This window comes from Lichenostomus cassidix, chromosome 8 (genome assembly GCF_008360975.1).
Source record: "Lichenostomus cassidix isolate B80296 chromosome 8, HeHo_3.0, whole genome shotgun sequence".
In the NCBI taxonomy this organism is placed as follows: Eukaryota; Metazoa; Chordata; class Aves; order Passeriformes; family Meliphagidae; genus Lichenostomus; species Lichenostomus cassidix.
Window position 1 is genome coordinate 3,659,461 of NC_139489.1, and position 12,092 is coordinate 3,671,552.

A 12,092-nucleotide genomic window follows, 5' to 3' on the forward strand; every position below is an offset into this window, starting at 1 on the left:
AGGAGCAGGCAGTGTTAGTAATGTGACAGCCTTTGCAGGAGCTGTCAGTCTGTGCCTGCAGAGTGGCCAGAACAGTTCAATTGGCATGTGCTTTTTGCCAGATTAACATGGATTAGGTCACTTCAATTCTCCCCTCACTGAGTTCATACCTTTCTTTTAATTCTCTCTCACGGTAATCGGTCAGGCTTGATGGGAGAAAAGAAAAGCTTGTTCTGAAATGCTGTTCTTGTATTTAGGATATTTTTAACAAATAACTAGCATGAAGAATTTGTTTTACCTTATTTTTTTATTTCCTTGTGTAACCTTTACAAACCAAATACCTTTTAACTTCTCATATTTTGCTTGTGGCTGTGGTGGGGTAGGAGACTCTGCTTCCTTGATCTTGAATTTAGTGATGATGTGCCACACTGATAACTTGGTGCTGTGGAGGATTCAAGGCTTAGGAATTTCCAAGTAGCTGCATAATTAAGCCAAGCATAAAGCTAATTAGGAAAAAAAAAAAAAGCAAAATGCATTTAAACTTTAATGCAGCACAGCTGATATTCAGGAAATTGTACTGCTCTTCAGTTCATGAACAGTCAATGCAGCAAATATTTTGTTAGTATTTCAATTTTCCCTTTCATTCCTTTATGTTAAAAAAATACACAGTTAAGTTAGATTTATTGTTACTGCCTCTGATGTCAGTTTTCTTCAGGCTCTGATTAGCAAATTCAGACTTTTAAATGGCAAGATTAGATGACCTAATAGGTGTTCATGTCTTAAACTTTAGCAGCTATTCCACAAATAACAAGAGTATTCCCAGCAGGTAGGTTCCCCCCTTTTTTAAACATAATGAAGGTTTTCCCATGCAAAATCCCAAGGATTTTTAAGTCTGTGAATGTGCCTACATTTGGAAATGTGTTTGTTGTGCCACAGTAACACTGACAGTGTCGTTTGAAAATGTTGTGGCCCCTGGTTGTGGTTCTAAAACACCTGGTAGTTGTTTGCTGTAAAGACTCCCCTTTTTAATTGCGCCATAATTAATACAAAACAAATCAACAGGAAGTGCTACTTCACACAGCATGTTGGCAGTTAGCTCAAGTTTAAAAACAGCAAAAAAAACCCCCATCAGTGAGTTTAATAAAGATTATTTTGTGAATGGAGTTTTTCTCTGTGGCTGCTGAAGTAATCAAATCTTACATTATGGCTTCAGGACAGTTTTCCACCCACCATCCCTGTGTGATAGTTTTTATATATTCTGACCCATTTTTCTTCTTTCTGAAAACAAGAGAAATAAAATGTTTGAGAAGTCCTAAAGAGGATAACAAATTGAATTGACCACTTACTGTTCCTGGCACTCAAATTTTATGGTCCTTACCTCCCTAGTGATGGAGTGAGCTATTCACCAGCACTGCGTGAGAGTTGCAGCTGATGAAATTTGGTCAAGTTCTTTCAAATCAGAACCACTACACTGATTTACATCGCATGAGGGCTTGTCCCCTGTTGCTATGTTACATTTGTAGCAAATGCTAATTGAATTTGGTGCTCACAGATCCTGAGAGAAAAGTGAGAATTGTTAGTGAGTCAATCCCGCTGGGTCGGGCTTCAGTTTCTGGATTTCAGTGCAGGATGCTCCCGGAGAGAACATGAACTCCTCTTTATGCTATCAAACAACACCAGAAAAATAACAAAACAGCCTCAAAACAGGTTTGAGACTTCAGCACTGCTGAGTTTGGGTTTGAAAAAGAACAGCAGGTGATTTTCCTAAAGGAGCTGTGGTTACAGCTCTTTATTTTCTTCGTGGCAGGACTGTTGGTCCAACAAACTATGTGGTTGTCCCTTTTGAATGCAGAGTTTCTCATGTTTCATTCTTGCATGATTTGTTCTGTTGGATTCTTGGATGAGGTGAAGAGATGGCAGAGGGAGGACTCTCCCTGGGGTGGTTCTGTGCCTCACCACTCCTTGTAGAAGCAGCTGAGTTGGTTAACTTAGACCCAATATCCAGTCCTGACAGCTGAAATTCAGGTGAGAACAATCCTGTCCTCAGCCACTGAACTCGAGCTGCCTTTTTTCCAGAGAGCAGAAATCCAGGGCAGCAGATCATGCACATCAAGCTTCAGCATATTGCTCAGGCGGTGTAGAGAGCTAGCTCTGTTCTTTATTGCAAAGATCATCTCTAGTTCAAAGAACAGACTGCAGGTGACCCGTACACATTGTGGGTGGCTGATTCTGCTAATCAGTGGTTTTAGATGGAGCTTTTTGGTGGAGATGGAAAGAAGGACAGTGCAGAGTACAGGTAAAGTCGTTTGCTTTGTGGATCTGGGATCACAAGAATAAATTTTCCTGATGAATAGAGTGTTGATTTTCTTCTCTGTGGCTGATGGTGTGTACATAATTTGCAGCTGAGCCAATGAGTAAAGAAGGTATAATACCAATTTTAATGTCTGTATTGGATTACCTCTAAGACTTTTTCTCATTTTAGTGGGCTAGGATTATCTTTGGCTGCTTCACGGTCATTATTTATTTATTAATTTATTAAAGAGAGGTCCTCTTAGGTTGAGTGATAGTGAATGTATCTCATTTTCATATGTACACATATATTTTCATGAGAAGGACTGACACTGGATTTTTCCAAGACAATCTGAGGTTTGATTTGTTACAAAAAACAGGTATCAAGAAACCACCAGGAATTGTGCTGATTTAGTGTATGTCTGGTTTTTTCTCCAAAAAACCATTCCAGGGATCAATGTAGGTTCACTGTTGCATATTCAAACAATGCTGGAAAAAAAACAGAATAACTGAAATGAGGGTCTCTGGAGGATTCCTTCCTATTTTGGGCATGAATGTTGCAGGTGTTAGGTGAAAAGAGCAACTTAAGATGAAGTTGCAATCAACAGGAATAGAAGCAGCTCATGATAGCTCTATATTTTCATTTTAATAAGGTATGAAAAAGTTCAGCCTGGAGTTGCAGGAGATGGTTCCAGAGGTTTGCTCACTGCTGGCACACTTGTTGGGCTGCATCTTTATCATTCCAGTACCACTGCATGAGATAAGATGCAGACATGACAACATAGTGGGTATTAATCTTGCTGAGTCCTTAGGACAGTCCTAATTGTTCCAGCAATTGCTTCCTGTAAGAAGTTGGCCACACTGGGTACATTAGGGAGAGCACAGTGCTAAATAGAATGAATTGTGTATTCAGATGTACTTTAGCTTGTACTTGACTTGCAAAAAAGTGGAGAAAATCTTGTCTGCCTGTCTTGAAAGTAAAGGGGATAATGTCTGGAGGAAGAGTTCCAATGCTTGACAATTAATAATAGCACTTTGAAGAGAAGCTATTAGCAGAAGGAAAGCACATAGGTTATGGAGTAGTACAGAGAACAATGTAATTTTTGTGCTAATATGTTGAGATCAAATAACTCATTAATAGAAGAATAATTTATAAGGATGATGCAAGTAGAAGAGTAAAGTTCTTCTAAATATTAATCTACTGCATATATTATTTATTGTTGTAATAAAAGGTTGAGGAGTAGACAAGGGAGACTGAAATACCTTGCAACTTCTAGTAGAGTTCACAAAGTGCTTTTTTAAAGGAAATTTCCTTTAAATGAAAAATGCTGGCGTGACATTTTGGTGAGATTGTGGCAATAACTTGTAAAGTTTCTTAATGCATCTCTGAGCAGTAAAGTGAGAGGGGAACTTGTGAACCAAGGTTGAACAATCCCAACTCTCCCAGCCTTTCCCCACAGCAGAGCTGCTCCATCCCTCTGATCACCCTGTCCTTCCTGTGCTGTATATCACACTTGGGAAGAGAAATCTTGAGTTTTGGCATCTGTAAAAGAGTCTGAGGACCCTCTCACCTCAAATCTCACATGCCAAGGTTACCTTTTTAAAGTTGAAGAAGCCTGTTGCATTTTGTGGTTGTAGCCTTAGGAGCAGTGCTACAATAATATTTCAAAAATTCTATGTGAAAAACAGCTCAGAGAAGAGTCAGGGCACAGAAAAGAAGCAGCTGCTATTATACAAGTACTATGTATTACTAACCACACTCTCCCTTTTATCCACTGAATAATTGTATATTTAACAGCAACTTGTGAAACAGTCTAATGATCTGGTGATAAACTGGGATACATTTTAGTCGTTGGTTTTTTTCAAAGGTGTTATCTGCTGGCCTACTTCTTCAGGAGTGTGAGTAGATGATTAGGTTATGGATTCTATTTCTGAACATTCCTTTTGTAGTACAAAGCCTCGCATGCTTCTGTCATTCAAAATCCTGACATGACTCTGAATCCCCTCCTGTGATAATTCTGATTGATCACTGAGGCTTTTAAGGCACTAATACCACCTGTAGAAGAATTCTTAGAGTGTGACAGAAATGTATCTTGCTTATTTTGAAGAAGTGGAGTTCACACACCTTCACAAAGATTTGTAAAGCAGTTCCTTGTAAATTTTTGCACTGATTGTAAGTCAGACAGTGTGTTGTAATGAAGAATTCAGCTTTCTTTATATTTTGTGAAAGCTTTTTCATGTGTTTCTTCTTGTCCTTGTATTATTTTCTGGCACCTGTTGATGTTTGAAAGATCATTGTCACATTTCAGTGCATAGTTTTGGGTAGAAAATGGCTTAACTGATGTTTTTCCTGGAGTTAGTCAGAGGTGCTATTCCTGCCATTAGGTAATCTTCATATATTGCCGTTGATAGGTGTGTAGGAATGTGTTGTGCTTAACATAAATAAAATGTCTCTTGCCCTTGTTTTTAGCTGTAGTAAACCAGATGTTTTTGAGCTCTGCTTTAGTGCTTTGCACTGCTGTTCTGCAGCTGTAAATCTCACAGGGATTCTGTCCCCCAGGGATCCACTTTTCCTCATGCCCAAGTGAGCAGTAAAAAAAGCTTTTACCCTGCACAGAAACCTGTAAGTTCTGCATGTGCTTCCAACTTCAGTGTCTTCATCTGTATTGGAGTAGGTAGAAAATGTAGCTCTACTTTCTGAAATGGCCATCAGAGCTTCCTAATGAGACACTTGGATTTTTTTCCTGCTGTGACAGAATTAAATGTTACATATTAGCCATAATGCTTAAATTGATGAAGTGTAAAACTAGTGAAATGGGTTACAGGGAAAGGAAGTGAAAACATTATGAACCATATGCCCTAATTTATGTCTTCTTAGAAAATTCATCTAATGAAATTAAGTATTTGGAATAATTCAGCTTATGATATTCCACAAGAAGTACAGCAGCAATGGTAGGATGATCTTGCTTTTAATATTGTAGGGAAAATACAACTTTTTGGGGGGCAGGAATGTAAAATCATGTTGTGTTAGATCCATGTGCACCATCAAGGCCAGTTTGGTTTTTTCCTATGGACAGGCTACACCATTTGGTTTAACTGAGTAGCTGTGACAGCAGCTTCTGCTGTGTTCTTTGTGACCCTAAATAGAGGCAAATGAGATGCAAGCTCTTCATGGGAGTTCTCAATCCCAGTTTCCTGACTCTCCTTTCCTCATGGCTCTTTATCTGGATGCAGTTCCTCTCCTGTAATGATTGTCTCCATCCACTCTTCAGCTCCCCTTCCCCTGGAGCTGTTTTTACATCTTGACTCCCAGACTGAACCTCCCAAGTCCTCCATTATTAAACAGCACTCACAAATTCTTGTCTTCTGCTTCTTGTGCTACAAGACTTCACATCAGAGTCGATTCCTTTTTTTCTCTGGTCTGACTCTTGTATTTTATGCATTCAAACTCAGCAGCTTGCTGGGTGCCTTGATGGAAAGATGAACCTCTTGCTCTCACTTCCACTGCTTTGTGTAATTTCAGCTCAAAGCAGTAATTAAAGAAATAGTCCATTTTCCAGGAAAATGTTTATAGGAATGTGAATGCAAATTTTAGTTCCTTCTGGAGGCTGCAGGAGGGGCAATAGTGTAGTGGGGTTTTGGTGTAAAGGAGTCATCCTGGACAAATGTAAAATGTCATTTTTTATTTTAAGTAGTTTTGGTCTTGGGATTTTTGGTTTGCAAGAAAAATAGATCTGTGATATGAAGATCAAATCTTACTCCCACTTTCAAAACTCAGAAAGGTTTTCAGATAGAAGTTTGTAGCAATTCTGTAATGTGGTCAAAACCCAGTATTTCCCTACAGTCTAAATTTTGGAAGTGATTCAACCTATTCATCCCTCATGTCCTGAAAATTGCCTCAAAGCAGATACACTTGACATTCCTACCCTGGCTTTGAGTAGAAGTAATTTAAATAGTTAACTTATATAAAGGGAATTACTTAGCAATGTTACTGTTCATAGTAACCCAAATTTTTTGGTGAAATTTTAGAGATCAAAGATGTAAGAGGTAATTGGAAGAGTGTATTTTGTGCAGATTATGTACTCATTTAGTTACTCTGGGACTGATGGGTTTACTCAATAGAAAATGTGTTAAATCTGATGACTCTCGTGAGACAGAGCATGAGGACCATTGATACCAAAAGTGCTCTTGACTCCTGTTGATGGGGGAGAGAAGAATTTGAACTACATTGGTATTTGGGCCTCTTTTTCAGGATAACCATGGTGTTTTTAATGGTTCTACACTCCTGAAGCATTTAGCTTAGGTAAATGAGTTTGGAATGAGGTTTTGGAAATCAGGAAGAGGGAGATATGTAAATAAAATGAATATTACTCTTCTTAGGCCCTTACTGGAGAATTCAAGAGATGCAAATGCTGTCAGGGAGTGGAAATGTCATCCTTCAAAGACACATGAAATGCAAGGAACTGTGATAAAAGTGTTGTGCACTTTAAGGTACCTAAGTTACAAAGAAAGCTTGTAGTTCACGGAATTATATCTATGAGTCTTTTAATGTACCCAGGTTGTTCTTTATTTCCTATGGATCGTTGCAGAATTTGTTTCCCTGGAGGTGACTGAAGTAAGGCTGGAAAAATCCTACCTGATCTTTAATAATCCTTCACACGCATGGTAATACTCCAGGATTGAACTATCATTGGATAATTTACACTTAAATCCTTTCATTTCTGTGCTCCCACCTTCAAAAAAAAATCCTTTAGTGTTATAAGGAGCCAGGGATTGCACACTTGAAATATCTTGGCCTTGTTACCAGTTGGGTCTCACCTGCTTAGACTGATTTATTGTGCTTTTTTTTTTTTTTTTTCTTTTCAGAGGGCAAGACTGAAAAATACATTTCTCCCATTACAGTTAATAGATTCAGGAAGTAATTTGCAGATCAGGAAACAATGGATCTCATATAATAAAAGCACTGCCTAGGTAATTCATAAGGAAGATAAACTCGTATTGTTAAGCTTGCACATTTTACTCTTATTTGTCGGCCATCTATTGCTCTCCTGTGCTTTCCACCATTAAGCAGTAATGTTATTGCATTAGTAAAAAAGCACTGCTGCTTTGACTGCCTTTCAGAGCCACACACAGAATCAGATAATGCATCTGACTGAATTATGAAGAAGTGTGTTATTTGTTTTTAAGCGCTCACTTAGTTATTGCTCTCAGGGCTCCCGCGGTACAATTTAATCACCTCCCTGCACCTCCGGAGTTGTGTCTGGCAGAGAACGGACAAAGCAGGATGACTGGCAGCTAAGTGTTTCAATCAGTCAGGATACTGATTTATTTCTTCGAGGAGGAGTGTAAAGGAAATGAGAATGGCTGTTTTTTTGTAAGCGATGCGCTGAATAGTCATCAGTTAAAGCGTGGAGGTCACACGCACAGGCTGAAATCATGAGAAAGGAAAAAAAAACACAGGAGTGTGGCTTGTCACCCACACTGCACAGGCTTTGGGAAGCTTGTGATGCTCAGCATGTCCTGGAAAGGCAGCACAAAGGATGAGTGTGGAATCCTTTCCCTTGCAGGGTTTCCTCACAAAAGAAGGGATATGAAGCACTAAAAGGCAGGGGGTTAGAAATTCTTTGTTGTCTGTCTAGTCGCTGTACACACCTGTGAAGTTTTAAACTCTGTTCAGGAGTCTGGCATTGCAGAGTGTCTAAACTGGACCAAAAGAATTGAAATAGGGCAGGTGATGTAAATATCTGTGCAGATGAATTCCTTTTGGAGTCAAAATTATAACTTAACCAGAGCAAAAATAGGAGTAAAAACATTGGTGGAATATTATATCTGTGCTTTAAAAATATTCATAGCTATGCCTGAGATAGGAACAGATACATTAAAATTTTCATTGCCTACTTTGAGGCAATAGAAATCATGTAATTTTACATCCCTCTTGAAGTGCTCTTTTTAATCTGAAGAAAAATAATCCTTTTTAGATAGTCAAAACAATAAATATTCTACAGCAATCCTGACAGCATTAGATGATGTTTATAAGAGATAGAAAATCCAACTAAAGTTTTTTGCTCATGGTGTATCATCCCTTCTGTATTCCATCTGAACTCATACAGATATAAAGTCCAGAGGAAGCCAGCAGATCGTTTCGAATGAAATTAGGTCTTTCTAAGATTTTAAACCTCCAGAGCCCACTGAAAATCTGTGCTCAACAATCACTGCTTTTATAGCAAGGAAGATACCTGAGCTGTCAAGAGACTGCTTTAGTGGGGTATTCCCTAGAAAGCCCCCTGTAGCCTAGCCTACATTTCATCTTCCTTTTCTAACCTAAATCCTGAGGTGTTCAAACACTTTCATAAAATGCATGCACTAAAATTTGATGAAAATGTGGCTACATAGAAAAAGAACTACTTTAGGAGAGGCTTTTAGTGCTGACAATGGAGAAACTTTTTACTGTCTCATGAAAAACTGAAACTCTGACTGCAGGGAGAGAGAAGGGGACTTGCCTCTTGGTCAGAGGAGAAATCTCTGGATTTGCTGCCAAATGCACTCAGGGGATGTGAAGATATCTGCAGTGTAAAATAATGAAATATAAAAGCAGCCCTTCCTATCACAGGGACTGGATGGCAAAGGAGAAGCCCCACTTTTTGATTACACTGATTTTTGGATGTTTTATGCATCCAGATGAATTGATATTTCTTTTGATGGCATCCATTAAGACACGGATTTTGAGGCCTATTTTGTCTCTTTCACAGGGAAAGTGTATGATATGTTGATAGATGTATGATCATGATAGTTTTGGAAGATGAAGGAGAAGAGAAAATGTGCTGTGGGCAGGAAACAGCTACTTCAGCATTTCTTTTTGCCTCCTGTCTTTTTTTTTTCCCTGAGCTAACAGTCCATTCAGCCTGAATACAGATCTGTTCTTAATGTGTTCAACTGCATTATTTAGCCCACCACTGCAAGCCAAATTGTTATCCCTGGAGATGGAATTGCTAACTCGATTTAATGGAGTTTTGTTAATCTGGAATTTCATTTATATCTTCTCTTGGATCTGTCCATTGTTGCTTCTTTGTGTTCAGGAAATGTGACTTTGGCCAAAAAATTACAAATACACACTAAGAGCAGCTCTTTAGCTCCTCGATACTTGCAAGAAAGCTGTCGAGGAGATTCTTGTCTTATGAGAAGCACTTAAAATTTGCTTTAAAGTCCTTTAGTGCCTCTGTTTGCAGCACATTGATCCCTGGGCAGTGAGGCCCTGAAGGAGCAGTCTCTGTTGTGCTCCCTGGCTGTGAGTAATTACTGAGAAACACAGAGAAGAATACCTGAGAGGTTTATTCATAACCTGCTTAATGCCTGCATTCCTGACTCCTGCATGGTTTGAATGCCAGAACTACCAGTTGAAAACACATCCAACTGCTGCCTGAAAAGGTCTGCAGTGGTTAAAAACACTGAGAGAGAGAGATATCCAGAAGTCCCCTGGAAGGATATGGATAAGGATTACATAAAAGAGAGAATTTGCAAGCCTGGAATGTGTTTTCCCCTACAGTATCTATTTCCATTTTCTGTGAAATGGCTTTCGATATTTAGGTTATTTCACATTTTGTTATAATCTCTTGGATGGAGATCAGATGTGAGATTTACGGTCTGAAAACAGGTTGAAATGTTTCTTGATGGTGTCAGGAGTATTTGCAAGGTTTTAGCAGCTGATATGGTGCAGATGAGTGCATAATACAAATAATAACATTTATTATCTCTATTGCTATCCCATTGCCCAGAACTGTGGAGGTGGATTGGAGCTCTCCTTGCCTTCATTTCCCCCCATGGTCTTAAGCACTGTATCAAGCAGGGAAAAAAATACCCCAAATTATGTTTCAGAATGCTCGAGAGTAGATAAAATCGCAGTTTTCTGATGAGGAAATAGCAGAATGATGTGACTCTGGTTTTGGTGCCTCTAGTCAAATATTAACATCTTCTACCCCTTTCTTTCACATTCATTAAATCACACAATAAATGACATATTAAAGGTGAAATTTTAACAACATATAATTGGCTTTGGAGAACTTAGAGGCTCTTCTTTACAAGGATATTTGGATCTCCCCGGAAGATGCTTTTTTGGCAGCAGTATGGTGAATACAGAAAGAAAAGGTGAGAAATGGGATGAGTGCAAGTTATTAGTGATGTAAGAATATGATGATAAAAATGATAACCTCTCAGCTGTCCCACTTTCCTCCAGCAGTGCATCCAGTAGTTCTTTCTGGATTGTTTTGCATGAGGCTTCATCTGATGAAGGCAAATAATATTTGGCTACTGAGCAAAGCAACCATCTCACCTGGCTTGGGTGGGACTTACATGGACACTGAGAATTTCTGTAAAACATTTTTTGCAGGATTTGTTAGTCCATTTCTGAATGGAAAAAGTTCAGTGTTACCTGTGAAATGTTGAGTGTTTAAAGCTTTCTGCTTGCTAACAGCTTTCTAGTGTTTGTTTCTCCATAAAGTCTGTTTTTCCCTAAATTACTCTCTCTCCTCAGAGCAGTGTTCAGCTAGAAGTTGGGGATGAGTTTGCACCATGAGCAGTTCAGTGTCTTGAAGCTGAGATTTGTGTTAGGGAAAACAAGATGTGATGCAAGGACAAAAGGTGGTCTTGCCCAGATTCCCATGTTTGTCTGTAATTAATGTATTTCTTTCCTGTTAGTTTCAAAGGATTTCTTTCTAGTCAAGAGTTAAATGGACCCATTCAGTGTTTATATTTATGCAAATGATCGTTGTGTCACTTGGGTTGCAACATTAAAGAAAAAAAAGCCAGATATTTTACATGCCTTTGAGTACTGAAGTGATTACAATTACCTACATAAAAGGAGTTGCTTTATTAATTAATTAACTTGGAGAAAAATGTCTAGTGACCCTCTGAAGGAATATCAATAACTGAAACATTAATTATGTAAATAAGATCTGTCTTTACTGTTCATTATTCATGGTTTAACACGAAAATTGCCTTTTAAAATAATGCTTCATTCATATATTTCAATAAACGTCTAATCTGCCTAGCTTGTCACTTGGATCTGGATTTTGAGTCAAAGGCTGTAGTGACATCAATGCAGACCTTGTGGCATTTCTTTTGAGCCACCAGCACCCATTTCCTGATTGCTGGGCTGGCATTTTTTGGGGACAGACTCTGCGAGGCAGCAAATCCCCTTTGGGAATGAGTTCTTGCAAAATTTGTATCCAGACAGAAAGACTTGTTACATGTCATGGGTGGGGAAGGAGAGGAAAGAAGCAACAAAATACCTGCGGAGTTTTTTTGTTGTTTCAAAAGGGAGGCTGCAGCAGAATTGAAAACCAGCCAAGCTCCAAGTCCTAATGAGTTGTGGAATTGACTTTTTCTGAGTCAGAGGCAGCACTAGCAAGGCAAACAAATACCATAAGGAAAACAAGATGAGACCACGAGTTTGGTTTGATCTCCTATGCTCAGTAAACTTTCTGGTCCCTTTTTACATGTGGAAGATGTGACTGAATGCCTCCTGGCAAGTGCTGCAGGTGATTTCATACAGGTTATGAGAATCCTTTCCTTGTAAAGAGCTCTGCCTTTTTATTTTCTAAAGTCTCGCTGAGTGCGTTAGCAAATTCTGATGAAGGATTCCTGGAGGGTTTTATTCCTTTTCATATCCCTAAAGACAACACACAAAGGTTTCCTGGGTTACTTTTTGCTCAGGTGTCTGTGAGTGCACTTGTAAGAGGAGAGAGAGAGAGAGGAAGAGCTGTGTTTCTTTCTCATAATCTCAAAGGCTGTGCTGCACATAATCTTGAGTGTGCAGACAAAAAATTGGT

At 38.9% G+C, this 12,092-nt stretch overlaps 1 protein-coding gene across 13 annotated transcripts in view; it reads left to right on the forward strand.

The window, feature by feature from the left end:
* DAB1 (DAB adaptor protein 1) overlaps positions 1-12,092 on the forward strand; it is a 398,763-nt gene that overhangs the window by 266,030 nt on the left and 120,641 nt on the right. The gene's annotated exons all lie outside the window — the stretch shown is intronic.